The sequence below is a fragment of the Phacochoerus africanus genome, chromosome 10, assembly GCF_016906955.1.
Source record: "Phacochoerus africanus isolate WHEZ1 chromosome 10, ROS_Pafr_v1, whole genome shotgun sequence".
In the NCBI taxonomy this organism is placed as follows: Eukaryota; Metazoa; Chordata; class Mammalia; order Artiodactyla; family Suidae; genus Phacochoerus; species Phacochoerus africanus.
Genome location: NC_062553.1, coordinates 77,058,746 through 77,072,955, shown reverse-complemented (window position 1 = coordinate 77,072,955; position 14,210 = coordinate 77,058,746).

Sequence of the window (14,210 nt, the reverse complement as noted above, 5' to 3'; positions counted from 1 at the left end):
TTGTCAGTTTCAGATCTCTTTACATCCCAGGATAGAAAGAAAGATTGGGCATCTGCAGCAATTGGAGAAAATGGATTCCAGACATAAGCCAATAAATCCAGCATAGAGTCATTCCCTGAAATAAAGAGAGTGGCTGGTAGAGGGGAAAAAATGCATCAAAGACACTCTTTGGGGTAGGGTGCACCCTCTGAGCTCCTGACAGCCAGGGAGAGGGCGCTGCTTGCCCCTTACCCTCTACCTCTCCTGGAGCTCCAGCTGGGTGAGAAAAATGACCTGTTTCTCTAACAAGCAGGATGACTGGGGAGCCCAGGGTCCAGACCCAGAAGGTTGGCTTCTCCAGCATGAGGCAGATCTCTCCCATTACATGGAGGGTATCCAGACTGAGGCAATGAGGTTCAGCATGGGCCACCCTGCCTCCATCGGAGGTGGATTTCACTGCCTCTAAGTCAACACCAATCACCCACACAGGAGCGCCTGCTATGGAGCAGAGCACATGTCCCCCTTCTCAATGATGTCTATACAGGGAACCAGATTCTTTTTTAAAACCTGCTTAAGTAGAACCCTCTTTCTGGTTTCAGCTCTGGTTCTTGTCGGAGAACCTTGTCTGTCCACTTAATTCAACACCAGGGGTGATGGCTGAGGGTGTGGAAACGAGGGTATTTTCAAATCATCACCACTGTCTCCTCCTTTCTTTCCCCAGTTGCCAACTGGGGACTGGCACTTGCCATCTACCTCTACAAAGATTAAGTCATGGGCCCCCGCAGCTGCCGACCTTCACCTTCAACACCCCTGCAAGGAGTTCGGGGTGGAGATGAGGGGTGAGGTGCTCTGCTCTGGGAAAACTGGCAGAACAGGTCTTCGGAGAGTCGGATATTTTCAGGAGAAGATTTTATAAGCCCAATTCCTGCATCTCCTTGATACTGGAAAGATGGTATGGGAATCTGGGTTCTTGTTCCCAGCGGTCCAAGAATGAACTCTGTGAACACACAGGCAGCAAGCAAGCAGAGTCTTTTTAAAAGAGAAGAAAATAGCTTCCAGGACAGGCTGGGAGCAGGGAGAAGAGCCCCCCCCCCCTTTCTCTATTGTCCTTTATGGGTTTTTATTCCTTAAAGATGGGGGGTGGGTACAAACGTGGGGTCCAGAACGATGTGGTTTTCTCCCATTGGCCTTGTTCGATTACCTATATCAGTCCTTGTCCAATAGGGGTTTTAGGGTTGGAAATGTCCCCAAAGTTTTCAGGTTTCTTTGTCCTTTACTTTTTTTTTAATCAGTTGAGGGGTGGCTAGAAATTTTCTACAGTAAACGAAGTCTGTGGGGAATTTGCATTTCCTATAAGAAAACAAGGCCTGTGGAGGTGTTACTCTCTGGAGCCCTTAAGCCACAAATGTTAATCAATATCCATATCAAAAGAATGGTTCGAAGCCCAGGCTCCTACACTGACTGCCTGAGTTAGTATTCTGCCTCATCCTCACATGTAGAAAAGCACTAAAATCCTTCATGGTGATGTCTGCTCCTCCTGACAAGCAGTGACCTTCACATGATTAGCAGTGACCTTCACAAGACTAGCAAGAACCTTCTGGAAAATGTGTGCTTGGTGGCATGTACCTCCACCTTCACCCAAATCACGTGCACACGGACCCTGCCCTCTACCTCTTTGGAGAGGTCTCTCAGAGTTGACTGAGAGGCTGTCTCGATGGGCTACAGTCCTCATTTTGCCTCCAAATAAGACAACTCACAAGCCTCCCACTGCGCATTTCTCTTTTGTTGACACTGGCCGGGGCCCTTGCAAGCATCCTTCTTTAGGGCAGCCTCGTCATTCCTTCTCTGCACTGCCGCTGGGCGTGGGAGGAGCTGGGCTTGGAGAAACCGCAGAGGAAGGAAAAGGTCTTGCCTATAAGGTCAACTGTGGAGACTGCCTGGGAGGGGACAGGAGGCAGCTGTGACCCACAACACAGGCCCTCGGGAGTCCACCTCGGGCCCCTGCAGCTCAGGGTCACAGGTGCCTACCTCACTGGCATCAGAACAGGAATAGCCTTGGGCTTAACCCCCACATCGTCTAGCCTCACTTTGCAAATGAACCAGTAGCAACCGCATGCAAAACAGATCAAGGAGCTGTTTCCCTGGCTTGATTTCAAGTATTTCCCATCTAAAAATAATTTCCCCTCGCCCGTCTTTGGAGGTTGAAATGCCACGATTTGTGGTTCATTCCTTAGCATAAGCAGCGCCCACCTCCCTAGGTCTCTTACACAAGGTGAGTCTTCCCTGGAGGAAGAAGTCAAGGCCCCCACGGCTTCCAGGAAAAGAAAGCATTCTCCATCAAATGCCTCAGGCTTGGGGGAGGAACGAAAGGGAACACAAGAGGATGAGGGCATCTGAGGGAGGAGGAGGACTGGAACCTGGAAGGAAGATGAGAAGGGGGGTGGGGCTGTAGGTAGGATAACTCTGGTCCCGCAGCAGTGGAGTGCAGCCCGGCCTTGTCCTCATGGAGCAGAAAAGAGAGAGGGCCCCAGGAGAGGGCTCTCGAGCTTTGGATATACACTGTGCTGATTTCTAAAACCACCAGTCCTTGACGTGGGTGGGCAGTTCTAGTGCAGGTCCCAGTTACTGATTTTTAGCAGAAGGGCAGGTGCTGAGAGCCAGTGGTGCTGTCCATCCACCTGGCTGTCGAGAAAGACGCAGTAGGGGAGGCCGCAGCCAGGGCTGGAAACCTCGGACCCTGGCCAGGGACTCTTCTTTGCTGCAGGTCCTTGTCTCCAAATGCACATCCAGGGCCCCGATCGCCAGCAATCACAAGGTCCAGAGAGCCAAGGGGGCCATGAGCCTTGGAAGCTGCCTGCCGCACACACCATCTGCTCCTCTGAATGAGCAACCTTCGCTGGGAGGCCTCTTGGCCAGAAACCACTGCGGCCATGCATTGGGATGCAGGGGGCGCTGGGGCTGGCCTGCATCACAGCCGATGTTGTCTGCTCATCGTGGGCAGGGCACGGGCCCTGCTAAGGAGGATGGGGTCCAGCCGCCCCCTGGCTCTCTGAGAGGCCTTGAGTTTGTCGCCAGGTCCAAAGGCTGGTGCTGTGAACCGAAGTTTGGCACTTGCCATCTGCCTCTACGTGGAGTAAAACATGAGTCACTGCAGCAACCAACCTGCAGCACCCCCTGAGCAGAGCTCAGGGTGGAGACCAGGAGGGAGGGGCTCTGTGCCCTGGAAAAACTGGGAGAACAGACCTTCAGAGAGTTAGGATATTTTTAGGAGATTTTATGAGCCCAATTCTTGCATCTCCTCCTATCCAGAAAAACACCAAAATCCTTCAGTGATGACGGATGTCTGTGACTCGCAGCAGCCTTCATGAGACCAGCAGGAAACTTCTATGAAATGAGCAAACTTCTGTAAAGAGTGTGATGTTCCCCCTTTCCTCTTTGCGATAGCTCTGAAATACTGCCTCCCGGGCAGTAATTAAGTGGACAAAAGATGTCAAGGTCTTCGCTGACCACCACCACTCCCAAGGGTGGGCCAGTGAGCCCTGAGGGCACTCTGGGAAGAGACCCAGAAGACGGGCCCCTGCTGAGGTGCACATCAAAGGAGTGATCCCAGGAAGCCCAGACCTTTACAACTTCCCACAGACACTGGTTTTCTGTACAGCTTTTGTTCCTACTACTACCTTCTCTTTGTTGCCAAACTCATATATCCTGGCATCCCCACCTCACCTGCTCAGAGTGGTTTCTTGGGGCTACCTGAGATGCTGTCTTCTGGGCTGAAGTCCTAATGTCACCCCAAATCAAACTTAACTCTCAACTTTCAGGTTGTATTTTTTGGTTGACAGTGCTCTAACCCGAGTGACATCCGCATGCCTTTGATGGATTGTCCGGGGTAGAGGTAGCCATCCTGCAATGCTTCTCTGCACTGGTAGGTAAGTTTAAGTCGGTATTCTGTTGGAGAAAAAGCAAACCCGAAACAACCAAAACCAGTTTCCAGAATATTCCCCTGCCTCCTGCCATCAGTCTTACATCTTCCTTATTTTTGATGTATCCAAAAGGAGTGGAATCAACTGGCATGTCAATCCACAGCTTCCTCCATCACCATCAATCAGATCCTCTTAGGCTGAGAATGCAAAACTCACAGCTCCTTGCTCTTGCTCCCCCCTCCCCAGCACAGTACCCAGTGCACAGCAAGTACTGAATTAATGAGCGTATCATCGGGGTCAGCTCTGAACATGGCCGACTTCTCAACAACCAGTTCCAGGAAGAGCAGGAGGGGAGCTGTTCCCTCAATGACCTCAGGTCAACATTTGATAAACTGTTGATTCCTTTGGTTATTTATGAGTTATGATGTGCATGTCAGTGAGCATATATTTGTGAGCTCAGAGGTGGTCCACATATTATACTTTATCTCTCGAAAACACACATTTCATTCTACAGGCAGCTACCTTGGGTTAAAAATGAGGTTTACGGAATTCCTGTCATGGCTCAGCAGGAACGAACCCGATCAGCATCCATGAAGATGAGAGTTCAATCCCTGGCCTTGCTCAGTGGGTCAGGGATCAGGTGTTGCTGTGAGCTGTGCTGTAGGTCACAGACCCAGCTCAGATCTGGTGTTGCTGTGGCTGTGGTGTAGGCTGGCAGCTGCAGCTCAGATTTGACCCCTAACCTGGGAACTTTCATATGCGGGAGGTATGGCCCTAAAGAGAAAAAACAAAAAACAAAAAACGAGACTCCTTCCAACGCTCTCTCAGCCATGCTCCACAGGATTGCTGTTTCTAAGAGCTTCCCAAGCCAGGGGAGGACTTTTTTGTCACTCTTTTAATTTTTAAATTTTTTAAAAAACATTTCAATTTTTTAATTGTAATTTTTTTCTTTGCTACACCTGCAGCATGAGGAAGTTCCCGGGCCAGGGATCAAACCCATGTTACAGCAGTGATAACACTGGATCCTTAACCCACTAAGCCACCTAGGAATTCCTTGTCACTCTCTTTGAAACATGCTATAATAAACAATCCATATTTATTATTACACAAGGAGGTTAGAAGCCATCCTGTGTTATTCTGTAGCTGGATCATGCTGGCTTCTTATTATATTGAAATGTTTCCATTAAGTATTTGGACTCCTACAGTATTTATTTTCAACAGGCTGCTGGGAGATGAGGTAGTTCCTCGATTAGGGGCTCAGACATTTTAAATGAGGACAAAGACCCTGGGTAAACTTGCAAAGCAGGCCAGCAAGCTTGGTGTGCAGGTGAGGGAACTTATTACAAGGTGTCAATAGATTCATGTGTACTGATTATAGGCTAAATGAATAGTATTTGTGACACATATCTTTCCTACAGGTCCACAAGCATGTATTTCAAAACTTCAAGGCCAAATGTGTTTTGGAAGTGAGATATTTCAGGTTTTAAAAGTCATGTAATACAATTTCCTGTTTTGGCTCAGTGAGTTAAGAATCTGACTAGTATCCATGAGGATGTGGTTCGATCCCTGGCCTGGCTCAGTGGGTTAAGGATCCAGCATTGCCACAAGCTGCAGCGTGGACTACAGACATGGCTCAGATCTAGCATGATGTAGGCTGGCAGCTGTAGCTCTGATTCAGTCCCTGGCCTGGGAACCTCCGTATGTCACAGGTACAGCCCTCAGAAGAAAAAAAAAAGACAAACAAAAAGTCAGGTAATAGATGTGTCTACCGTGTGTTAATAACATTCCCAGCAGAGTCTGGGGGCAGCAGCCTGTAATCAAGCACTTTAATAGTGCTGCAATTAAATCTGGGAATACTCCCTATGAATGGGGTAAAGAAAGACTATAAATAGCTTTATGTCAGTTCAGGTCAGGTTTAGCCCCCAGAATTATTTTATCACAACCTTTAAAAAAAAAAAAAAAAAAAACCAAACAAACCCAACCTTATTTCAGTGCTTTATGAAGTTTAGGATTGTGGCAATGGGATTGGAGATTATAATTTGAATCTGTGAATATACTGATCAATATGAGATACAGGTAGTTCCTGCTGTGGCATAGTGGGTTAAGGATCCAACTGCAGAAACTCAGGTTGCTGCAGAATCACGGGTTTGATCCCTGGTCTGGGAACTGCCACATGCCGCCAGGGCAGCAAAAACATTTTACATATATATATGAAATACATTTATTAAATAAGTTTTAATATTTAATGTACTTTTCTGCCATTATATATTTTCTCAATCAATGGTTAGATACAAAGACAACCACAAATACCATGCCATAAATCACAAAATTTTAAGGGCTCCTGACTGTCCTGGGTGGAGTCCAGGCCTAGCCTGGCCCTGGAGCCTCACTCCATGGGACCACTACCCTCCCCTCTTATCTCATAGGAATATTGTAGGGGCTAAATAAGTTAAATCAAGTAAAAATTCTTAGAGGGGTACCAGGGACAATCTCCAAGTAAACGTTGGCAATTATTATTACGATGATTATCTTTTATTAGCTCACATGTCTAAGGCAGACAAAATAATGCCCCCCCTCCAAATATCCATATCCTGATCCCTATAATCTGATATAGAATATCCTGGAACATACCCCAGAATATGAGTTTGTCGATGTGATTAAGTTTAGGACCTTTAGATAAGGAGATTATCTTGGGTTATCCAAGGTTTGCTAAGCTAATCACATGAATTCTTAAAAGGGGAAATTTTTTCCTGGGTGTGATATGAGAAAGACATAATGCAGGCAGAGGCAGAGAGAAGCCGTATGGCTGACTTTTTAAAAAATTGGAGTATATTTGTTGAACAATGCTGTGCCAATTTCTGCTGTACAGCAAAGTGACCCAGCCATAAATATACATACATTCCTTTTCTTATATTATCCTCCATCAGTCTATCCCAAGAGATTCAATGTGGTTCTCTGTACTCTACCGCAGGACTTCATTGCTTATCCATTCTTTTTCTTTTTTTCTTTTTTTTTTTAGGGCTTCACCTGTGGCATATGGAAGTTCCCAGGCTAGGAGTCAAATCAGAGCTACAGCTGCCAGGCTACACCACAGTCACGGTCACAGTAACTTGAGATCCAAGCCAAGTCTGTGACCTGCACCACAGCTCACGGCAACGCCAGATCCTTAATCCACTGAGCGAGGCCAGGGATCGAACCTGGATCCTTGTGAATACCAGTCAGATTTGTTTCCACTGAGCCACGATGGGAACGCCCTGCTTATCCATCATTCTAAGTGTAATTGTTTGCATCTACTAACCCAAAATGCTGACTTTGAAGATAAAGGAAGGGGCCAAATCCAAAATGTGGTATATCCACAAAATTACAATAGTAAAATAATCACTGGTGGGAATTGACTTAGTTTAAGTACAGAGCCAAGAGTAAACAAGAACAGTCATAACCGAGGGAAGAATGGCCATAGAACAGAATGTACAGGTATAAATCGTGACGAAGCAAATGAAATAAAAGTGAGGAAAGGTGGGAGGGAATCTAAAGATGCTGGTCACTTAACCTTTTATAGCAAAATCTTTCAATCTATACTATCTAAAATTGAAATGAGTGATTCGAAAACAGCCTCTTAAGGAATTGCAAGGTCTCTTCTCTTATTCTTAGAGCAATCTTTCATGAATGTGGAAAGATCGATGCATTTCTGCATTTCATTTTCAATTTAGTTTCTTTTGCCTTCTATCCAACCCATGTAAAATTAATTTTTCAAGAATTTTTAAAGGAAATCTAACATGATTCCATTGTTATGCAGTGTTTTTGTCCCTCCATCCATTCCTCCATCTAATTATAATCTGTAGAGAGAGAGGTCTGAATTGATGTTTATTATGTATTAACACTGGTTATTGTTGGATAATGGAATCTGAGTAATGCATTGTTTGGGGGGCATGTTTCTTGAATTTTTATAATATACATGTATGAAGCCAGTAAGGCTATTATTTTAAGACATATAAATTAAACAACCAATTCCATAAATAAATCAATCATCTCACAACCCCGTAAAGAATGACTCATGCCTGTTCAAACACATTTTGTTCTTAAGAGAGTCTACATGTAATCAAAATCAACCTTTTCATATTTTGTCAACTATTTTCCACTCAATTACTTAAGCATTAGGGAACAGTTTTGTCTTGTCAACACCCAGCTGGAAATAAAAGCTTACGTGTGATGAAAAATAGTGGCTGTGGGCTGCGGAGTGAGTCACAGGAACCTGCCTTCCCACGTTGAGGAGAAATGAACTCCAGAAAGTAGGCTGGGCTTCCTTATAATGTCAGGCAAGGAGTGGAGGCTTCTAGGAGCCACTGTTGATTTGCCCTGCCACTTAAACAATTATGATAAGGATGCTCTCCTTTGACGAAAGATAACACTATGGACCTACCCTAGAAGCTGCTTGGAGTCCTGTGGTTCGGTAGCAGATCCTCTGAGCTACCCAGGCAGGGTTGGCTGTTAGCTTCACTCCCATTGCATCTCGGTCCATCTCTAGTTAGACTTCACCATGATAGTTGGCTGTGACCCCCAGAACCTATGAGCTCCTTGAGGGCAGAAACTGCCTTGTTCACCGCTCCATCCTAACCTCCGTGCCTGGCACAGAGCCTATCTTAAGGTGGGTGCTTGGTAGGTATTTGGAGAGTGGGTGAATGTTGAAGGAATTATATAGCCTTCTCATCCTGTCCATTCTGTCATCAGGTACAAACAGGTGGGAGGACAGGCGACTGGGATAAGGGAGTCTGCTCACAAGATCAGGTGAGTCTGAAAACTCTCAGCTTAATGAGCCCCATTACCAAGCTCATCACTGGATGTAGACAAGACAGGATGTAGGCACGGCTCCCTACTACCTAAACAAATTCATTTCTTTTCTTTTTTTTAGAGGCAGCAAAGTACACAAGAAAGGTTGATTCAAGAGCAGTAAGTCTGGAATCATCCCCCAAGAGACTTTATAAGTCAGTAGAATAATACCTGGTAAGGTATTAGAATAATACCTGGTAAGGTATTATTACCTTGGTACCGAAGATACCAACTTGGGTATCAGTAGAATAATACCTGGTAAGGTATTATTACCTTGGTACCGAAGATACCAACTTGGGGTACTCATGCTGTCTCAATCCTAGAAGCCCGGGTCCCCCTCGTGACCTTATCCCAGCCGTGAGGGAACAACTTAATCGTTCACAGAGTTACCTCGGCAAATAGCAACAGGCATGTCAGGAAAAGAAATATTTTGATTTCTTGATTTCCATTAGATGAAGATTTGGCCCTTTCAAAGAATAGGGTCCTATAGCTCCCTGATGGCTTAGCAGTTAAGAATCTAGCTTTGTTACTGGGGTAGCTCAGGTTCGATCCTTGGCCTGAGAACTTCTGCATGCCAAAGGCATGGCCAAAAATAAATTAAGAAATAAATACGTGAATATATGAATATATATACAACCTTAAAAAAAAAAATAGGGTCCATAATTCCCAGGTCAGATCACAAAGACTGTCTCGTGTTGCCTATGGTTTAATTAATGAGACAAGTGCAGTTAAACAGGAATCTAGAGGCAAAAGATGCTTGTTCCATATTAGTACGAAGCCAGAGATGGAGCCTATAGCATTGATGCCAAGGAAATGCACAGACATTGGACTGTGCTCACAAGAGTACTGATTCTCAGTGGCCTTCAGACAGCATTTCCTTCCTAATATTTGGACCACAGTGCGGACGGTGTCTTTTGATGAATAGAAATAAAGGGAAAAAGAAGGGCAGAAAGAAAAGGGACGCCACAAAACACCAAAACTATCATGTTTCCTGACTTGCACCCAAATTTAAGTCCCAAGATCTAAGGCATCCTGCCTTTTGGTGAGGGGTGGTCAGGTATACTTTGCAACCTACCTCTTAGAAGTTCCAGATCCATCGTTTAGAGACAGACCCCCTTCCATTCAGTCCTTGATCTTCTCTTATGGATAAAAATTTGCTGATGTAGGTAAGCTATGCAAATTGATGATAAAAAGAAAGCATTATTTTGTACTTTAAAAAATTATGTATCTATATATATTTTATCAAAGTATAGTTTATGTGCAATGTGCCAATTTATATGGTACAGCAAAGTGACTCAGATATATATATATATTCCCTTCATAATATTAAAGAGAAAGTATTTTTGATTTTGGAAAATTTCCCAACTTTTGAGCAACCTTGATCTGGGCCAGGCTTCTGGCTATTTGGGCACCTTCCTTGGCAGGAGAAACTCTTTTCTTGGGACAAGGAGGATGGTTACCACTCTACCAGCAGCCGGGGGCTGGGAGCAAGGGCACTTCCTTTAGCTGTTACAAGACAATCCTCACCAACAAAAAGCAGCATTGTCCTGCCCTCATTGGCTGCCTTGAAATAAATCACCAGTGAATTAAGAAAAACTCATTGCATATCTCCTGGAAATCCTCCCAAGTTCACACGTCAGGCTCATTTGAAAGCCTGTTTAAAAATGCAAAGTCCTGGGTCCCACCTGCCTGAGATCTAGGGGTGGGGCCCGGGACTCTGCATTTTTACCAGCTTGACAGATGTCAGCACTGTGGGCAGCACAACTGGGGAAACTGAGCCGTAGATGTTTGTACAAGTTCTTTCTGAGCCAGTGACGAAGCATTAACAATTACCATGAGAAAACTTGATGAAACACAGAGAAGCAGAAGATCTTTTGAAGATGGTGTATGCTGCTATCTCAAGGATGTTCATCATGACTCTAGGTGTCATGTGTTTGAGATGTCACTCTGTGCAGGTCTTGGTGCCAGGCCTTCATGTGGCACCACTAACCCTCACGGTCATCTGCAGATTACTCCCGTTTTGCAGCAGAGGACACAGAAACCCCGAGAAATCATGAAAATCTCCCCAGGCCCTACAAATCCCAAGTTAGAACAGGAATGCAAGCACAGGTTGGCACAACCTCAAAGCCCAAGTCCGCTCCATCCTGCTGAGCTGCTGCAAGGTCAACAGTCACTGAGTGAAAACACCGCTGGGTGGGACGCCCTCTTCCTATTTTACCTGCATGCAGCGTGCCCCAGCATCCCTCAGGGTCAATGGCATTTACTTCAAAGGTGTTCCTTATTCTATTTTCCCCTGCAGTGGCTGTCACAGGGAGACTGACCCTCAGTTAGGCTGCTTAGTCTCAGAAGCTTATATCAGTGTTAGGGAAAAAGAAAAAAAAAAAAAAAGGGACTGGAAGAGCCTCTTCTGCAATCGCTGCTTCTCTCTGGCTGGGAGCACTCAGGGCTGAAGGTGTTCCAGCCTTGGCAGAGGTGGCAGAGCCTCAGTCACCAAGGAGCCCTCCCCTTGGTGAGCATGTGCAGTAAACTAATCGGTGGGTTGATGAGCGAGGAAGCCGTCTGTTTATATTCTAGGAATGATAGGCCATCGTCTTTTTTTTGCCCAAAGGAAGAGAGAGAGTCAGAGGCCAAGCCAAGCAAGCACTGGGGACAAGTCACAGGCCTTGTGCTCACTGACCCGAGGGCGCTGGGCCATGGGAGCTGCCGCGAAGGGGGCCTGGAGACAGCCTGCACCATCGTCTTCAAAGCAGCCCTTGCAGAAGAGAAATCTATAAATAGCCCTTTTATTTCCAAAGATGAAATGGGTTAAAAGCTGCTGATCAGAGACATTCTTTTTTTTTTTTTTTCTTCTTACATTCAGGCCGTCTTTGAGGGGAATGATACCTGAATATTTATCAAACTCCACGTATGACCACTCAAACTCTCTGCTCTCCTGCAAGTCACTTTTCTCTAAAGTGTCTGCACAGTGGCTGAGCTGCTTCATTCAGGCCCATCTCTCCATTACACCTAGTTATCAGCCCCACTTTTTGCCAGGTGTATCAAGTGATGAGGGTTTTTTTTTTCTTTTGTTTTAAATGGCTGCACCTGGGGCATAAGCAAGTTCCCAGGCTAGGGGTTGACCTGGAGCTGCAGCTGCCGACCTGCACTGGAGCCATGGCAACACCAGATCTGAGCTGCATCTCTGACCTACATTGCAGCTTGCAGCAAAACCAGATCCTTAACCCACTGATCCAGGTCAGGGATGGAACCTGCCTCCTCAAGGACACTATGTCTGGTTCTTAACCTGCTGAACCTTGACGGGAACTCCAAAGGACCGGCTTTTTTGAAGAGTGAGCATCATACACAATTGAGCTCACCACTCTTGTTTCTGCTTTGGTTCTGGCTCAAACTCTGCTCCCCCAGAGAAAACCTGACTTCCGTTCTCCTCATGAATACTTGGTTTTCTGGCCCAGTTTTCCCTCCAGGGTGGGGCCTTCTTCCTGTGGCTCTTCTCCCTGTTACATTAGGATGGGGCTATATTCCTATAGCAGGATGCATTCACCCCTCCCTGCCTCTACTCTATGTGCCTAAGGCCATGGTGCTCATACCACTGAACTGATCCAGAGTCTCTTCCCTAGAAACTTGGACTTGAAGGACGGTGATTCCCCCTGGATAGTGGGATCAATCACAGGTGAACTTAGAGGGTCGTCTATGGCCATGTTTTTCGACTTTGTAGAACCAGAGGAGCAGAGGAGGCCAATTACAAAGAGGAAGAAAAGAAGGGGATGGAAACAACAAGAAGGAAACCGAGAGGGGAGAGAGCCTGGGATGTTGAGTCCCTGATGGCGTCATTCCTTGGCCCAGCCACATTCCTCACTTCCACTCGGCCAGACCCACTGAGTCCCAGTTAACGTGGATTCAAAGGCGTTCCCTCCCTGTGACTCATCTTCTTTCCCTCTGAGCACAGCAGCGTGACACCTTGGCTGTGTCAAGAGTGGTTTTCCGAGCCTTGTCTCAGAGATAGCCATTGGCATTTTCCTAACTTACCTTAGTTTGCCTCAGGACTCATAACTACCGCAATGAATATTGATGATGCATCTATTCACAATGCTGATTTACTGGCGGTAAAACTGAGCCTTTGTGAGGTTAAGCAAATTGCTGCCAGTGGAAGAGCTAGCAGCTAAGTGACTGAGCTAGGATTCCAGAACTTTGACTTGTTCTGTTCTCTGTGGATTTAGCTTAAGGGAAGTGAAACTGACAGCACTAATGGCCTGAACCTAGCCAAAACCCAGACTGGGACTTGAAACCCAGCCAAAACCCAGACTGAGACTTGAACCCACATGTTGAACTTGAACCCAACCTAAAACCAGATTGGGATGAAAACCCAGTTTCAAATTCAGGTCACTCACCCTGTGTCCAGATTCACCAAGGCTCAGGTTCTTTATGCCCTTGCACAGAAGGAATTCAGTGAGAGACAAAGTGATAGGCAAGAAACAGATTTATGAGGACAGGATGCTTGTAAGAGAGGCAAACAGACAGGAAAGGAAGCTTTTCCCCGAGGATCTGGTGGCCCACAGTTTTATCATCCAAGGGGCGTGGGGTTGGAAAGGCCCGCCTCTTCCTTTCTGGGAGTAGCAGCCCCTCCTTAGTATCTCATAAGGTGTGTATTCAAATCAGCTGCGGGGCAGTCTCCAAATTCTTGCCCCCTGGTATGAATCTGAATGCAGTCCCCATCCCATCCCCCACCCAGTGACCTGAGGCAGTTCTCCCACCGCCAGTAGTTAAGCAAGGCTGCCTTGTTCTGCTGGCTTTCCTGAACTTAGAGTGGTCTCCCAACACCCCCCAGGTTTCCCTCTTTATCAATGATCCCTTGTTGGGACTTCTACAACCACCTGTGCCTACTCCATCCCTATCAGAAGGGTCATCTACCCAGTGGTTGTAAACTAGTATGATCGATGTGATCAACCTGTCCCCACTTGAGAACTGCCTAATTAGAGATTTGGGGTGGGGAATGTCATAAGGTATGTTTTTACAAAGTTTTCGAAAGTTAAAATTTTAAAAGCAAAGCACACATATATTTATCCAACAAATATTTACTATGCACCCATATATCAGAATTAGATTTGGCTACAATTAAAAAATGACACTAATCATGCAGCTTAAATAAGGTAGAGATTTTTCTCTCCAGAGGAAGGCAGTCTTGGTATCAAACACCCAGGCCCCCTTCTAGAGTGGTTCCTACTAGTAAGCTTACCTCATGAACACAAGCATGGCTGTTGTAGCTCCAGCCATTACATTCCTATTCCAAGCAGTACGAAGGTGGATGGGCCAAGGGCTTACTCTTTAAAGAGTAAGCCTCCTTCAAAGTGTTTTCCAAGAAGCTCCATCCCATGACTTCTGCTTACACACATTTGACAAGACAGCCTGCAGATGTAGTTTTATAGTTGGGTACAACTTCTTGGCCAGATGATACAGGGAACAAGGAAGAAGGGGAACAAGGCTGTT